Source organism: Chiloscyllium punctatum, chromosome 12 (assembly GCF_047496795.1).
Source record: "Chiloscyllium punctatum isolate Juve2018m chromosome 12, sChiPun1.3, whole genome shotgun sequence".
NCBI lineage: Eukaryota > Metazoa > Chordata > Chondrichthyes > Orectolobiformes > Hemiscylliidae > Chiloscyllium > Chiloscyllium punctatum.
Window position 1 is genome coordinate 55,939,765 of NC_092750.1, and position 19,090 is coordinate 55,958,854.

General features: G+C 40.2%; 1 protein-coding gene across 11 annotated transcripts in view; it reads right to left on the bottom strand.

The window, feature by feature from the left end:
* The window catches only part of chl1b (cell adhesion molecule L1-like b), an 885,223-nt gene that overhangs the window by 561,657 nt on the left and 304,476 nt on the right, over positions 1–19,090 (bottom strand). The gene's annotated exons all lie outside the window — the stretch shown is intronic.

A 19,090-nucleotide genomic window follows, 5' to 3' on the forward strand; every position in this document is an offset into this window, starting at 1 on the left:
GTGAAAATTAGAGAGAACACAAAGTAGGCAAGATAACCGAAAGTCTGCTTCTTCCTTTCAAGAAGGGAGGTTTGAAAATAATTGGCTTAGCTTGTACATTCTATATGTGTTTCAACAGTAACAATGGTCAGCAGGGCAACTTTTAAAGCTAATGAGGAAGGAGATGTTTAAGCAGTAAAAATGGAAAAAGAAAAATCTTTTTGAGTGTTTGTCTGACCTTAGTGCAGATGTTACAGGAGTTAGGGAGGAGAGTGCTGAGAAGAACAAGAAAAGAAATGAAACAGACAGGGATAATGTTTAAAAAAAACTCAGCAGGTCTGTCAGCATTGGTGAAGATAGAATAGTTCCAAAGAAGAATACTACTGACGAAAAATATTAACAGTATTTCTCTCTCCACAGATCCTGCCAGACCTACTGAGCCTCTCCAGCATTCTCGGTTTCTGTTTGCTTCAGATTCCCAGCATACTTTGCTTTTATTCAAGAAAAAAACTGAAAAGATGTACTGCAAGTTTTCTATGTCCTTTTCAGTACTTAGACAAGTGTGCAAATTGTGAGGAATAATATTAGGAAACTAGACATATCAATTAGAATGAAGAGGAATTGTTTCAGTGGAAACTTTACTGCAGTCAAAACAAGGCAGGCAATAACATTTTATGAAGAGATAGAAAAATAAGAAGTGGCACATCCCGTTATTAATTAAGGGCATTATGTAATGTTTTTATTGATGATAATATTCAGATAAATTTGGTTTAATTTAGACCAAGACAAATCTTCCATAATTCCAGTGGCATTCGGCCTGCTAAAAACCAGGCATGAGGCCTTTGGATCAGGAGACCCAATAAAATATAAGGAATCCAAGTATGACCTTCACAGAACCATTAAGACAGTCAAGGACCAATATCAATCCAAACTAGAGACCCAGATAGACACCCAGTGACTATGGCAAGGACTGAATGACATCGCAAGTTCTAAAAAGAGACAGTGCAAGCTAGCAATGACATATCCCTCCCAGATTGTCTCAACGCCTTCTATGCTCACTTTGAGCAGAATTTCGGCGGAGAGGTAATACCTATTCCGACAAGTCATGACGAACCTATCCCAATAGTCACTGCATTAGAGGTCAGATCAGTTTTCCTTTGTGTGAATCCAAGGAAAGCGATGGGACCAGATGGAGTACCAGGCCGTGCACTCAGCATGTGCAGAACAACTGGCAGAGGTCTTCTCAGACATCTTGAAACTCTCTCTGCAGCAGATCACTTTCCCTGCCTGTTTCAAGAGGACCAACATCATCCATGTGCCTAAGAATTCTCATGCAGCATGTCTCAATGACTACCGCCCAGTGGCCCTAACTTCGGTGGTCATGAACTGCTTTGAAAGGCTGGTCATGGCATGAATCAACTCTAGCCTCCCCACTACTCTTGACTCACTCCAATTTGCTCATCGGACTAACAGCTCCACGTCAGATGCCATATCACTTGCCCTTCACTCTTCCCTAAAACATCTTGACACCAAGAACGAACAGCTATGTAAGAATCCTACTTATTGACTACAGTTCAGCCTTCAACACAGTTATCCCCTCGAGACTAATTACTAAACTTAGTGGTCTCGGACTAAGCCCCACTGTCTGCATTTGGATCCTCAGTTCCTGATCCACAGGCCACAATCAGAGAAGATTGGGGACAATATTTCATCATCACTAACACTCAACACTGGAGCCCCCCCAACTCAGTCCCCAACTGTACTCACTATATACCCATGACTGCATCGCCAAACACCAGACTAATGCCATTTACAAGTTTGCTGATGACACCACCATAATCGGTTGAATCTCAGATGGCGACAAAACAGACTAAGAAATGGGAAATGGAAGACCAGGAAAAATAGTGCACTGAGAACAACCTAGCTCTCAATGCCAGCAAAACCAAGGAACTCATTATTGACTTTCGGTGGGATGTTACTCATGTCCCCCTGCACATTAACAGCACAGAGGTGGAACAAGTGGAGAGTGTCAAGCTCCTGCGAGTGATCATCCACAATATGCTTTCTTGGACTCATGTGGATGCACTGGTTACAAAGGCCCAACAACGTCTCTTCTTCCTCAGGCAGCTGAGGAAATTTGGCATGACGGTGAATACCCTTACCATCTTTTATAGGTGCGCCATCGAGTGCATTCTGTCTGGATGTATCACTACCTGGTATGGCAACTGTACCATTCAAGATCGGAGACGGTTACAGAGAGTGATGAACTCCGCCTGGACAATCACAAAGGCCAAACTCCCATCTATAGAATCCATCTCCCAAGCCTGCTGTCAAGGAAAGACTGCCAGCATTCTTGAAGATCCATCCCACCCTGGCAGTGGTTTTCTACAACCGCTATCATCAGAGGGTAGGTACAGAAGCCTGACTACACGCATTAGCCAGTTTTGTAACAGTTTCTACCCTATTGTTGTTGGAATACTGAATAGACTCACAAACTCTTAACCTTCACCTATACCTGTGTTTTTGTTTTTGCAGCTGTTATTATTTACTATCTATGCTACTCTATGATCTGTCTGTATTGCTCACAAGACAAAGCCTTTCACTGTGCCTTGGTACACGTGACGATGAATTGAATTGAATTGAATTCAATTCAATTCAATATTATTTGGTTTTTAAACAAATCTAAGAAGATTAAAATGTTGAGTTCCAAATGGAGAGGAGTTCTTCCAAAATTGCATTAATACATTACATGGCCACCAAGAAAGGGTACAAAACAGGCCAAAAACCTGAGGTAAATATTTTGAGAAACAGTGACCACAACCAAATTAATGTCAAACGCACATAAAACATGTAACTCATCACATTTAGTTATATTGGATAGTACCACTTTTATTCATTTGACTAAGCAAAATTATCCATTGTAAGCATATGAGAGATAATTATTGCAGATACCAAAGCATTTCAGTAATGTGTCACAGATGACTGTTCAAAAACATGAAATTTAGCAAGCAATAATCAATAGACTGATATACCAGTGTATAACACCAAAAACATGGGGGAACATGAATTTGATTTTCTATTCCACACAGTATGACAAGGATCAAGAATAAGCCTGTCATTGCCTGTGGAGTCAGAGTAATTGAATGATCGGTCAGCACTAGGTTGTTACCATATGCCTTGTGGTGTTTGGACATGATTGGCATTGATGGAGATCTGAAATTATTGCATTGCCGCAGCCACAAGAGATGCAGAGGAAGGACAGTAGAAAGGCAAGGGGCTAAATTACAGTAAATGCTGCTTAAGTTTTGTTACTGATAGGTCAACATTATTTTCAATAATAAAAAAATCTATGAACACCCCAAAGTTTGCAAGCAATATGTACATGCACACAGATTGCAGTAATATCTAAATATCAAGTTGATAATTCTGATTATGAACCTTTCTTTTCACCAGGCATCTCCACAGCTGTTCTGTATTCCCCTACACATTATCCTGTGTTAAATTGTTAAAACAACTCAATCACACTATATGAATATTTCATGAGATTTGTAGCAATGCCCTGTTAATGGATGAGGATACTATGATGTGTGAGACATCTGCCAATCTGTATCTGACTGGCAAAGGTTTCTATTTAAATTCCTTAGCTAAATAATGTTACAGATTGAATATTATAAAGAATCAATGTTTACTTTAAAACTGGAAACAAAAACATTGAGCTGTGTATATAGTTATGCACTATTTCACGATTTTTATTTTGTCCTTTAGGGTGTGATTTAGATTTGCTATGATTGTCATTGAATATATCAACTAAGTACAGATAATGAATGTACATTTTTGGTGCAAACATTTAAGTAAATGGAATTAGTTATGTACATTAACTTCTCTTTTTCCCCTTACATAAACATTTCAAATAAAACGTTTACACACATTTTCTAGCATGCATGACACATATGGTCAGTCGACCCATCCTGTCCATGCCAATATTTATCTTTCAATTCTGACTCCTCTCACCCTTGCCCATCTAGATCAACAAAAACCCTCTATTTCCTCCTCCTTCATCTGCCTCTTTAGCTTCTCAATAAATAACAGTTCCCCTATTCTATTGCTTTTTGAATAATGAAACTTTTTAAAAAATTTTCCTTGCTATTTCTCATTGGTGGCCATAAGCTGATGGCCTTTAGCTTTGCTTTTACTTACATGTGGAAAAGTAGGACTGGAAATAACTGTGGGCAGCACGTTGTCCCAGAACTAAGTGAATCCAGACTTTCTGCTGCTGCTGCCATTCCAGCCCATGGAATTACCTACAAATTGGACAGTTAGTGGCTTTCCTACTGTTCCACATCAATGTTAAAGGATGGGATCCTTGCCCAAAGGATCTGTGAGGCTGGGATTCCTGGATATAGAGACATAAGACCCTATGGCATGAGATGTTGAAAGGGGCATCTGGCATTACTCAGTGTCAGATACATTGGCCCAGCCTCTCAAAGGTGAGGTGGAGATAAGCAGGACTGTGTGTTTTTTAGGGAAGCTGTTTATCTCACTTCAAATGAGGACTAAATGTCTTTTTCACCTGCAAGCAGTGATGTGTAAGGATTCACATCAAATGCAGGGATATTAGACAAAGAAAGTCATGTCGGAAATCAAGAAAAGTGCTGCAGTATCATGATAACCACCTTTGTGTTTTCATGGATGACAGATAGACATCAAATTGTCCATTGATAAAACGACCTCATAGTTTGTTGACACTCCTTATGAGTTTCCCTTCCAGCCTGTACATTATCAGGATAACAAAGGATTGAGTTTCTCACTAGGGGTAATTGGTTAAATGGCTGTGTAAGTATAAAGGGAAACATGTGAACAGGGGGTGTGATATGATCTGTGTGGTTGTTCAGTCAATAACCTGTATTGTAAGGCAAAGGTGACTTGAGTTCTGATTCACCAGTAGGCTGAGATCTTATATATCATGGAAAGCAGACAGGTTACTCTTGCTAAAGGCAAAAGCAAATTTTTCAGCCTGAGAAAAAACAAATCATGCTTGGGTTGCAGAGAGATCAGCATCAGTGGGGGTGGCAGTCCGAAGTCACAACATTGCCTCCGTGAACACCATAATGCAAACAGGCTGCAGGCTTGGTGAGTCTGCCACATAACATCTGAAAAGAGCCACTAGCAAAGCCATTGCTACCTGTAGAGACAGCGGCATTGGAGGTCCCACTGTGCAGTTGGAACTTATCTCCCCAACCAGCATGTCACAAAGGGATGGCACAGTGGATCCGGACAGCCTCAGTCTCCTCCTGCACTGTTCTTCCGATATTTTCAAGTAGTTCATTCTCACTCTGTTAGCTCAGTAGACTGCAGAATGCCTCCTTGCATGCCCCTGATGGTCCACTGTTCTAACAGCTGTTGCCCCTTCACCTTGAAGAACAACTCCACACCTGACCTTCTGTCCTCCATCCTCCCCTTCTCATTCTCTTCCTCCCAGGAGATTGTCTCTCTCATAGAAACCACTATCCCCATTTTCAGAGTATCTCAGAAGGAAAAGTCCTGATGATACAGGCATTAAAAAATGCTGCTGAGAGTTCCAATGTCCTGAACACACATAGATGAAGAACCATGCTTAAACTCCACTCGGTCTATCAACCTGTGGAACTGCTATGGTCTGTCACTGATTTCAGCAGCAGCTTTTCAATTCACCCTGATGAGGAAAGCGATTGAAAATTGAGTACCCTACTTGACCCTCTTCATACCCAGAGGAAATATTAAAACCGACTCCGATATCTTTTTGCAGCTGACTGGCTTCTTAATGACCTTAACAGCTCTTCAATTGACTATTTGCATTTGGTGAGCAGGTTCCCAATATCCAGTGGTAACTTCCCCACTGCAGTACAGCATTCCAAATGGATGATGACACCGACATCATTCCTTGGAATATTACACCAGCGTGGGAAAGAAAGGGGCCCATTCAGGCATGATAATATTCTGCCCCCGCGCTCTGCATAGACTCCATCAAACTCCCTCAATTTTCAAGACCTGTCTTATCTCATTTCATCTTATCTCTTCATTTGAAGAGGAAGAGTCTGTAAATCCTTTCCTGACAATGTATACACAGGCATTTCTGGCATCACAATTGTAGGTCTTGCGCCTGCCTCCAGTGTTTCTATGCCTTTTTGTTTTGTAATGTGGTGACCAGAACTATTGCAGTAAGGAGTGCAGTCTGATCAAGGTTCAACACAAGTGTAATGATTTGGACCAAGTTGACCTCATTGACTAAGAGATCTTTGATTGGGGTTGTTAACTTGGACCAATCAGGAAAGCCTTGGCTGACCAATATGACCAGGCGATTAGAATCCGCTCAGTTGAGGACTGACTCCAAGATGAGATTAGGAAGAAAGACTGAAGAAATTTGGTCTTTTCAGCTTTGAAAGGAAGTGAGCCAAATTAAATAAATAAAGAGAAAGAATAATGACAGGTGGAAATCAATACAAATGACTGTTAAATTACTAAATGAGAATAGAAAAGGAGACCTATGTACAAAATGAAAATTGTCAAAGCAGTTCAAATTGTAGTTGAAGAGATCTGAGAAATTCACTTAGTTGGAGACTAGGTAATAGTCAAAGCCAGTGTACAGTGCATCCCAATAAATAAAGGGTGACTTGGTGATGGAACCCAGCCTCTGCGCAATTATTTCAACAGGATTAACACAACGTTTCAATTTTTCAATTCTAATCTGTCTGCAAGTAAAGTTGACTGATAGCGTTTTTCTTAGAAATGTGTTTTTTTTAATGGAACAAATGCTATCACATGTTTGGAATGTACTTTGCAGTGTAATTATTTTGCTTTCTAAAACTGACACTGCAATGTAGAACTTCAATTAACAGAACTCTGATATAGTTGTTATCGTTGAATCGGAGGATTCTCAAACGTATTCACTTCCTTGGAAGGCAACATGCTTATTCTTTGTTCAACAGTGATTAACAAAACAGAAAGGATCCCAAACTAAACTGACAGTGGAGCCCCTTCAGGATGGGAGGACCAACCTGTACGGGCAGTCCCCAGGTTGCAAATAGATTTCACTCTGGAGTCCACTCACAGTCGATTTGTGGACACGTTAGAGCACCATGTAGAACAATCATATGGGTAGTTCATAAATTCATGGGTCATATGTCAGTTCATCCCTGTATAAGACTGCATTCATAAAAATGGATGTTTATAAATCAGACTTTCATAAATCAGGGATGCCTTGAATATTACTTAGTCAACTGCTGCTAAATGCTTTACAGCTAGCAGTGATCACTGAGACACAAAGGCCCCCGTACTACAGAAATGAGATACTACGCTGATTATGAGCATGAGACGACGAGATTAGGAAGAAACTCTGAAGAAATTTGGTCTTTTCAGCTTTGAAAGGAAGTGAACCAAATTAAATAAATAAGGAGAAAGAATAATGACAGGTGGAAATCAATACAAACAACTGTTAAATTACGAAGTGAGAATAGAAAAGGAGACCTATGTACAAAATGAAAATTGTCAAAGTAGTTCAAATTGTAGTTGAAGAGATCTGAGAAATTCACTTAGTTGGAAACTCTATTTGCCCACTCACTGTAAAGGAAACAATCAACTGACCATTCAATCAAAATAGCAATGTCCAAGACAGAGTAAGCTATGCTTAAACTATGCCATGCTCTGGCTAGATAACAGAACATTTACCCTATTTATGAATAAGACACAAGCCTGCAAACCCATGATGAACCATAAAATTAATAAATGGCATCACATTGAGCTATAAGGAAAACTGAAGATAATTCTTAGTTTAGAAAGGAGTGACTTTTAATGATTTGTATAATCAGTAACAAAAAGGTAAGGCTGCACAAAGTGCTGGTGTGTAAAAACGGTGGGAGTAGATCCAGACACAGGATCAAACTAGTAAAGCCTGAAGATAAGAGTTTAGGAAATTCCTTGCATTGGAATGATCAAGGATAAATGAAAATTCCGGAATGATTGAAGAAACAGCTTAATGATGTGTTGGGCTGTAAAGTACTTTTGACAAAAGAGCTGCAAAACAGTCTGGCTGCCTTCAGCATTATATACCTTGCACTTGTGTGAATTAATTTAGCACAAAACATAGTTCCTTTTTAATTCAAAATGAGCATTGTGATCAATCATAATCCAAGTACTTATTTTCAAATATATTTTTGAAAACACCTAAAATATTGAAGTTCACACAGCCCACCATCAGATTATGTCCCTTGCCCAAGATTCATTTTCTCTTTGTTCTCTGTTCTCCTGTTAGATGTGAGAGCATCAGTCATTTAGCAGAGATATTTCAGGCAGGTTGATCAAACATTTGCCTCCCCAGTGCAGTCTCTGATGCCAGAGACTGTGCATTTTGAATAACCTGGGGCATTAACAGAAACCTATTCTCTGGTGTGTGGAATAATGTTGCTCTGAGAACATGAGCTCATTTTGACTCTCGCAAATGACATGTCGTCAAAGGAGACACGCTTCCTGAGGAATTATTTTACTTGGTGCGAAAGCCTGCTGATTTGTATTCCCCTTTCAGGTTCTTGGGTTATAGCAATTTGATTACTTGTTGCACAGAAGTCACTCAGAAGAATAACAGACAAGACTGGCCATTTTATTTCCATTGTCTGTGTGTTGGGAGAGGGAAGGAATGCAACATCACACACTAAGACTGGTTCTGAACTGTCATAGCTATATGCAAGTATTTGCTTAAGAAAACTTGGGTATCTTATGAATTTTAACTGACCCAAAATTCTGATCATATTTTGACAGAATTTAAGCTATCAGTCTATTACTTACAACAAAAGGATGGAGGAAAAGCAATAAATGTGTTATGAATTAGGATACAGAATACAAAATGTGCAGGGAGAGATGTCATTCTTTTGTTATCTGCAGAATGGTAAGTTGGTTAATTTTAATGACATAATATTCCATTTATGTATGTCATTATAAATCCATAATCATAGTAGTAATAACAACTGAAAATGGGGCAATACACTGTCTGCAATTCAATTTCTATTCCACTGAAGTAAAATGCATAAGTAATAATGATACATCATGAGAAGTTATTACTTAGTTTGTGATCCACAATAGTTTGGTCAACAGTTGGAATGTTTTCATTGTTATGAGTAAACATTTTTGATACATTCTGTCAATTTGATAAAGAGTCAGTCAATGTTACAAAAACAACATGTCTATATCTAGCATATTTAACATTTGACAAAACTAGCACATCACAAATCAGTTCAGAGATCTTCTTTTTTGAGATTGATAGATGAGAAAGTATGTTTGAAAGCGTATGCCAACAGATTGGTTTTTAGAGGATGAAATGGTAATATAAAGATAACTCCAAAAAGAGGCACCACTCAAAGGGATGACGGGAAGGGCAGTGATAGGGTGCAAAAGGGCTGAAGTCTGAAGTCTGAAGAAATGAATGGCTGGGACATTTAATATCGATGAACCACAGCAATTGTAAAGTGGATCAAGGGCAGGCATAAACATTAAGTAGTAATAAATAACTCGCAATGAATATTTTTAAAGAAGAAAGATTTAACTTTGACTGGTGAACATTTACTGGAGATTTCAGTCTGGAGTACAGAAGTAGTTGAAGGCAAGTTGAAGCTGCAGAAGGAGAACATTAAAGATAACATGTTCAGATGAGGAGAAGAGGAAAGTTGAGAAAATTTGAGCCCAAGAATGGTCAAACAAAACCAGTAATGAGTTCAGGTCTGGATTGGAAGCAAAAGTCTAACCAACCATTTCAAGGGGGAAAGATTAATAGGCTGAAAACCTTAGACAAAGTTTGGAAGAGATTAATAAGTTATGATGTTGAGGAGTTGCATTGACACCAAGAAATATATGATGATTTGATTAACTATGAATTCACATTGCTCACCAGCATCATACTTCTGTCACAGGTTTTCTTCCAATTACAAAGTCCTATCAGGATACAATAGTGAAGATATCACTGCCCAGCTGTTGTGAAAAATTTGATTACATGCAATGAGCTTTTAAGGCAATGTAATTTGTTTGAGTTATTTCTACAATAATTTGCATAACACTTCCAGATACTTTATGAAAATTAATTCAGGGGATGTGGGCATTACTGGCTGGACCAATATTTATTGCCCATCTGTCATGTTGAAAATGTGATTGTGAGCTGCCTTCCTGAATTGCTGTGGTCGATTTGGTGCAGGTACATTCACAATGCTTTCAGGAAGCTATATGATGCTGATCCAGTGACACCAAAGGAATGGCAATAGATTTCCAAATCAGGATGATGGGTAGCTTGGAGGAGAACTTGCAGGTGGTAGTGGCAACAGGCACCTGTGTGCCCTTGTACTTCTAGGTGGTCATAATTGTGGGTTTGGAAAGCATAGTCAAAGGAGTCTTGTAACATTTCTTCAGCATCTTGTAGATAGTGCACATGGTTGCCATAAGGTGCTGGTCGTGGAGGAACTGAATGTTTATGGATGTGGTGCCAATTAAGGGGCTGCCTTCTTCTGGATAATGTCAAGTTTCTTGACTGCTATTGGAATTGCACTCATCCAGGCAAGCGGTGTGTCCTATCATAATCCTGACTTGTATCCTTCATAGATAGTTGTTAGTCTTTGGGAGTCTGGAATGGGTTACTTGCTGCAGGTTTCCCAGGCTCTAACTTGCCTTACAGCCAGTATTAATAATTTCTGGTCAATGGTAAGCCCCCACAAGTTGATAGTAAGGGGGTTTCAACAATGGAATGTCATTAAACTTAAAGGAATGATGGTTAGATTCTCTCTTCTTGCAAATGGCCATTGTGTGACACTGTTGTGATACCAATATTATTTACCAGCCCAAACCTTGATACTATCAAGGTCTTGTTACATTTGTACACAGGCTATTTCACCATCTGAAGAGTTGCAAATATTGCTAAACATTTTGCATTCATTGGTGAATATCCCCACTTCTGACCTGATGATGAAGGGAAGATCATTGATGAAGCAGCAGAAGATGGTTAGGCCTAGGACACTACCCCGAGGAACTCCTGCGGAGATGTTCTGGAACTGAGATGACTGACCTCTAATAACCACAACCGCCTTCCAAGTTTGCCAGGTATAACTTCAACTCTTGATTCCCAATGATTGCAGTTTTACTAGGGCTCCTTGATGCCACTTTAATCAAATGTGACCTTTACATTAAGGGTAGCCACTCATGCCTCACCTCTGGAATTTCACTCTTTTGTCCATGTTTGAACCAAGGTTGGAATGAGGTCAGGAGCTGAATGACCTTAGCAGATCTCAACCTAATCAGTGAGAAGGGTTTTGCTAAGTATGTATTGCTTAATATCAGTCCTGAGGAAAGGTTCTAACCTGAAATGTTGATTCCCCTTCTCCTCTGATGCTACTTGACCTGCTGTGCTATTTCCAGCTCCACATTGACTCTCCAACATCTGCAGTTCTCACTCTCTCCAAGTTGCTCAATACCATTGTTGATGACAACTTCCATCACTTATGACCAGAAGTAGACTGCATAGCCCATTTGCAGGGGTTGAATTAGATTAGATTAGATTAGATTAGATTACTTACAGTGTGGAAACAGGCCCTTCGGCCCAACAGTCCACACCGCCCCGCCGAAGCGCAACCCACCCATACCCCTACATTTACCCCTTACCTAACACTACGGGCAAGGCAGTGCATGGCAATTAGCAGGAGGTTTTCTTGTCCCTGTTTGGTTTGATGCTTTGAGACTTCATGGGGTCAAGAGACAATATTAAGAGCAACTGCCTCCTGAGCATATACCATTCCATTCTGTTAGTATGTCAGATCATACTTCAGGATGGTGATGTCTGAAACTTTGTGAATAAGATAAAATTCTGTGAGCATGACTATGTCATTATGAAAATTATATAAATGTGAAATTGTGGTCATTGGAATTCATCCCAGCTACCTGTTTCCTCTGTGCTGAATCCAAAAATTAGCCTCGTTGGGTATGCATTCAGTTCATGATTGTGTGTGCAAAGTAAAAAGACAGGTCACCAGATGAACAATTAACCTTTCCTTGTTGACTCAGACACTGAAAAATGGGAGAAGAAATTCCCATTATTTCTTATGTTACCCTCTAATCAGTGATTCAGTCTGCTGCATGTTCTTTCCAGTGTTCTGATTGCATAACATTGTATTCACCCTTGTTTAAACAAAAGTGACTCTTCCGGTTCTGTACATCTACATCCATCATTTTAAATCACTGTATAGCATGTTTGTGCTTATCCCATCAAGGTTCCATTAATGTTCCAACTTGTACGTATTCTGCTTGGGTTAACCCTTCTATTTCAGCCACCTGTAATGCAAGCCTTTCAGCATTCACGTAATGCCCTTTTATTTGTTGCTAAATATTCCACATACTCTCTGCTTTTCTTTCTTTCTTGCCTTACCAGCGATTGTTAACTGTTATCATACCCTAACTATGGTGCACATAATTTTTGTTCTGTCCCTCCAAATCCATTATCTTATAAATCTTTACCAACAAGCTATATCATTTCATTTATTTCCTTATATAGCCCGACAGTTTTCCCAAAAAGTTCAGTTCATTAAGGTCCCAAAACCTTGTTTTCAACCCACCATCCATAACTATACCACTCATTTAATAAATTGCTCCTAATTGCTCTACTAGTTCACTGCAGAAACTTTCCTCCATTCAATGCACCATACATACACATGTAATAGGAGGAGAAAGTGAGGACTGCAGATGCTGGAGATCAGAGCTGAAAATGTGTTGCTGGAAAAGCGCAGCAGGTCAGGCAGCATCCAAGGAGCAGGAGAATCGATGTTTCGGGCATAAGCCCTTCTTCAGGAAATGGAAGAAGTTTTCCTGAAGAAGGGCTTATGCCCGAAACGTCAATTCTCCTGTTCCTTGGATGCTGCCTGACCTGCTTCGCTTTTCCAGCAACACATTTTCATACTCATGTAATAGTCAATCTTTTGACTACTTTTTAGGGTTAAATTTATCAACTATCACATGGATACTACTTTGAGGGGGCTGAAATTCATGCCCATCAAAACTCATACCGTATCATTAGCAGATTATCACAACTGATCTCCAAATGAATAAAGAAACAAAACGAATTGTGGTAATTCTGAAAACCCAAATTGGACAACAACAGCCAGCAGAGCAGAATACCAGAAGCAGAGCAGAACAACTGGCAGACTGGAAAGCTGGAGCAGGACGTGACAGCCAGCACACTGATCACAGATAACAGATCAACGTTTATGAGAAGAGCTAAGGTCGACATTTACATGAGATATATGGAACATTCCATTTTACTTGGCCAACAATAGGGGGTCAACTTTTACATGAGATCCACTATTACTTGAGTATATTTGGTGTTCATTCCAATCTCCTTTGAGTTGCACATTTACAAAAGCTATCAATAAGCTGGAACGGTCATCAAAATGACCTCGCAAGGATTGTTGTAGTTTGTGTTATTGCAATCGGATCAGAATCACCTTACAATGGATAGGATCATGGAGATCCAGAGACTATTTTGATTGTGAAAGTGTGTGGGTCCTGGTTTGAAATGCTGAACAAAAACTGAAAACGCGGGACAAACCCAACCGGTCAACTCGTGCCTGTAGAGCATAAAACAAAGTTAACATTTTGAATCCAGTGACCATTTGTCAGAACTGAAAGCAGCTGGAAAATAAAGGTAGAGCCCTCAGGACTCAACAGTGAGTAACAATTTCAGAACATGAACACCCTCCACAATGTTCATTGCCAAACCCTACAACCCCAGATCCCATCTGTACGGTTTGTTTGCAGCAAAGCCAGTCCATTTTCAACTGTTCACACTTCATGTTAAAACCCATTCAGCATTCACCTCTGTCCTAGCTGATCATCAGCAATCCCTTTGTCTCCTTATCCTTTCTCCCGGCTCTCTCTCTGGACACCATTTTTATCTATTTAATTCACTTCTGCCCCCATCCCAAGTCATCATTTCTAGCTGCTTTCAGTTCTGATGAAGGGTGACTGGACTTGAAACATTAACTCTTTTCTTTCCAAAAATCCTCCAGCACCTGAGTTTCTGCAGCACTTTGTTTTTTTTTTCTTTCAGATGTTCAGCATCCACAGTTCTTTGTTTCATTTGAAATGCTTATGCAACTTTAAATTAAATATTGACTGCACTCAAAATTTTCTGAAGTGAACTCTGCATCAAGTGCTGTCAGTACATCAGTTTAAGTCTTCGATATCTCACCATATAATGATTTAAAATTCCCTTTGATTTCAACAGTAATTCTATTGTCATAAAATATTCAGCCTCAGCTGTAGCAGTCAAAATTGGTCAAAGGCAGTTTTCAAGTGAATAACGCCACATGACTAGTCAACAGGGATGGAATTCAATCAGGGAACATATGTTCTCTGCAAGCCACTAGCCTAATGGAAGTGTATCATACCCCTGACAATCATTCAAGCAAAGAAAAATCAGACAGCAACTCAAGTTATTCAGTTATGTGAAAAATCAACCATACACATTTCGATAAATGTCCTTTTATATCAATGTTTTGTGTGCTCCCACATTTGTGATGGCAGTGAAATCACACCACTGTTAGCAGGCGTTACATTTCCGTTTTACATACCCTTTTTGAAGGAGAAAATAACAATTGCAAGTGTGTTACAGGTACAGGTTTTAAGTATTACAGGGATCACCTAACATAATAGCAAAATTCACATGGCTTATGCCAGTAATCCTCTAAGTGTGTTCGGCAGGCTCGACTGAAGACAAGTCATTGATGTGCAACGCCATGTCAACCCAAAGTTTCACACATTATACCCAGGATGTCAGCTCCCAGAAGCTTGTCTTGAGTCATTATAAATGTGAACAACAGCAGTGTAGCTTTCTAAACAATATTTAAGTTACTTCTGACTTTGTGTGGTGAACACAAATACAAGAAAACTATTCATTTCTCAGAAGAAAATTAATGCAATAATGTTGTAAAATATTAGAATGTTTCAAAAACAGGTGTTAACTTGGAATATTAATAGCTATTACAATGAAAATATCTACATTTTGCATCTGGTGTGTGGGGGTTGGGGTAACAGCATGGGAGAAGGTGCTTCAAGCTCGAAAAGTGTTGAAGTCAATATTGAGTCCAGAAGGCTGTAGAATTCCCAAGCGGAAAATGCGGTGCAGTTCTTCGAGGTTGTGATGAGCTTTGCCAGAGCACTGCAATAAGCCTAAGACAGAGATGTTGGCCAGGGAATAAGGTGGTGTGTTGAAGTGGCAGGTGATTGGGACCCAAGGGTCTTTTTGTGGACAGAGTGTAGGTGATCTGCAAAGCAGTCCCCAAGTCTATGCTTCATTCCCCCAGTGTAGAGGAGACCACTTTGTGAGCAAAGAATGTTGTAGCCCAGATCGAGTGAGGTGCAGGTAAAGTGCTGCGTCACCTGGAAGGAGTGTTTGGGCCCTTGGATACTGAGAAGGGAGAAGGTAAATGGGCAGTTGTTACACCTTCTGTGGTTGCAGGGGAAGATACGGTGAGGCTGAGGGAGGGATGTGTTGGGAGTGAAGGAGGAGTGGACCAGTATGTCCCGGAGGGAATGGTTTCTGTAGAATGCTGACAAGGAAGGGGAGGGGAATGTGTGTCTGGTGGTGACATCGCATTGGAGGTGGGGGAAATAGCAGCTCATGATCCTCTGGCTGAGGATGCTGGTGGGATTATAGGTGAGGACTGGGGAGTTTCTTATCACTGTTGTGGGAGGGAATAGATGGGATGAGGACTGAAGTACGGGAGATGGATCAGACCCAGCTGAGGCCCCTGTCAACCAATGCTGGGAAATCCTGAATTAAGGAAGAGGGTAAACATTTCGAAGACTCCCTTGTTGAAGTTAGCAACATTGGAACAGATACAATGGAGACGGGAGAACTGGGAGAATGGAATTGAGTCTTTACAGTTAGCAAGATGTCAGAATGTATATTTAAGGTAACTGTGGGAGTTGGTGGATTTGTCGTGGTATTTGTGGCCAGCCTTTTCCCAGAAATGGAAACACAGATGATGAGCAAGAGAAGGCAGGAGTCAGAGATGACCAAATGAAGATTCAGGGTGGGTGGAAATTGGAAACAAAATTGATGAACTTTTCAAATTCTGGATAAGACAGGAAGCAGCAATGATGATATCATCGAAATACCAGTTCTGGGTGGGGGTCAGAATAGGACTGGACAAGGCATGTTCCACATACTCCACAAAAAGGCAGGCATAACTGGGGCTCACGATCACCCCCTTTGACCTGAAAAAGGTTTGAGGAGTTAAAGAAAAGTTGTTCAAAGTGAGGATGAGCTCAGTGAGGCAGGGGAGGGGAGTGGTGGATGGAGATAGTCCAGGCCTTTTTTCCAGGAAGGTGCAGAGAGCCCTAAGACCATCCTGATGGGGAATGGACATGTAAAGGGATTGCACGGCCATGGTAAAGAGGAGGTGTCTAATAGCAGACATAGGTGGGAAGGGACTAGACAATGGGAGAAAAGAACTAAAGATGAACTCAGAAGAGATGAGTTCTGTAGGGCAGGAGTAGACCGAAACAATAGGTCTACCCAGGCAGTCTTGTTTGTGGATTTTGGAAAGGAGGTAGAAATGAGCTGTGTGGGGTTGGGAAACTATGAACTTGGAGGCAATGGAGGGGGAGATTACCAGATGAAAGAGCTTTGTGACCATTGTGGACACAATGGTCTAATGGCCCATGGTGGGGTCATGGCTCAGGGAGAGGTAGGATGAGATATCTGAGAGCTGGCGAGCAATGTCGAGGTCAGTCTGCCAGACAACAACAACAACACTATCCATGTCAGCAGGCTTAATTACAAAGTCAAGGTTGGATCTCAGAGCACGGACTGTAGTCAGTTCAAGGTAGGGGGTGGATTGGGGGTGGTGGTGGTGGTCAGATAAATTGAGGCGACCAACGCCATGTCAACAGTTCTCAATGAACAGGTCAAGTGAGATAAGAGGCGAGAGAGATAGTGTTGGAGGTGGACAAAGGAGTCTGTGGGAACAGGAGATGACACTTGTCCAATGAAATGGGCATGGAGGCAAAAGCGACAGAAGAATAATTCAATGTCATGCCATGTTCAAAATTCATTGAGATGGGGACACAGAATAAAACTGAGACCTTTGTATTCAGTTCAATCTAAATTTAGTTCTTTCACATTGCAATTTTACGGTCAGTGTTCACATTGTCTGTTAAAATTATCAAAAGCAAAAATTCCTTTATGTATTAAACGTTGCACCATAGTTGATACTGTTTCTTGGAAAATCGTAAGTATTGCAGCTCAATGGAGGATAAGTTTGGGAAAAACTTGTGTAAAATTAGTTATGGTGTCAAATTTGCTCTTTTGTTTCTATATCACACCCCCTTTTCGCTTCCACTGAAGTTCACAGCAGGGAAATGCAAGCTGGGTGCTAATGGGTAGTCTATACAATCTCTCCCATTTTATGCCAACACCTATAAAAAAATTATTCAACGAATCTGTAAGCAAATCAGATTCAGTAACCAGTGTGAGATGAAATGGTTTTCATCAAGGAATATTTTTCAAGTGTTGTTATTAACACCTCTCAATCTTGCCCTTGTTCTCACCTCTAGTTCAAAAAACTGTGTCAGAGAGTGGATGGAGAGCATAGGGGTCATTGATTCCAGTATGCTGTACCTCTCTACCACTTGCCGGGGCATTGAGAGCAAAATCAGTTCCAATTTCTTTAAAGCAAACATTGGAAGGTTTATGGGATGCCCAATCCGACCAAATGCAATGTAACAAATTCACACACATTAAGATAAAAATAGAGGTTTCAAAAATTCTGAAAGCCAAAGAACATAGATACCACAACAGATGGAAAAGACATCAAACACAGGGCAACAGAGGATGCAAGTGTTTTTGAAGTACTCTTCCTCATTGTATCTAAACAATCTGCAAGTCTCCCCTGGGCACCAATGTGAAATATTTACTACACTCCATTATCTACCACAGAGACCACTTAGGTGCTTTCACCAGACTTCAGACACACAAGGCCCTACTTACAAAACTAAGATTTTAGCACTTACATATTTTGTTCAATCTTCCACCGTCTCTCATCTCGCCAATAAAACACAATTGATAGCCTGTTGCGTATGCGTTCCTTACATTTTCCTCAAAACTCCTTTTTGAAATACAAGATAAATATAATTGCTGTCATCTGCGCTTTTTACCTGGTACCTGAAAGTACTGGTGAAATATTGGGATTCGTTTCACTTGTTTTTTGGATGCTGAAACTTTTTTTTAAAGCTCCAAGAATAGTATCTGCAGCCAAGGTCAGAGTGCAAAATGACAGGCCCTTGATGCTAACATTTATTCCTGGGCCCCTTATCCATCCTACCTTCACCCTCACCTTACATCCTTTAGGTGCCAGAAATGAGAACCATCGTGGGGTCAAAACTATTTTATATATGTTTAGCAAAATGTATTGGATTTTATATTCCATATATCTATTTATAAAACAAATTGAAAGCTCAGGATGCACTTTACATCCATAGCTTTGTCAGAGAAATTACACAGAACGTTGTTGTTCATAGTAATAGCTCTGCTGCATTGAAGCTAGCTCTATAGAGCATCTGGACAGCAGCATTCAAATGATTTTAACCTCACAATCAGGACCACAAACAACAATCCTACGTACAAATATCTTGAATTAAGGGCAGCATAGAACATTGGTGCATGACTCCAGCTTTCTCTTCCAAGGTGAAAATGGAAAAATCTTTCAGAGAATGTGCACCAATTCACACGCAATAACCTATTTCTATCCATACAAGTGGATTTTGTGAACAGAAAACTTACACTTTGCAGAACGTATTTCCTCCATTTAAATTGAAACTTCCCACAATGCAATCACGACTGCAGATGCTGAAAACCTGAACTGAGAACAGAAAATGCTGGATGTGCACACTCAGCAACCATGAAGAGAGGAAAAAAGCCTGAATCTTTTTTGGCTAAGTGGTAGTTATATTGGAGTTTTTGGGAGGGTTTTTGCTGTGAGAATTCTCACCATGTCTTGTCACATCAATCACAGCCACCTCTTTAGATCTGCCTTCCTTGTCTTCTGGTTCA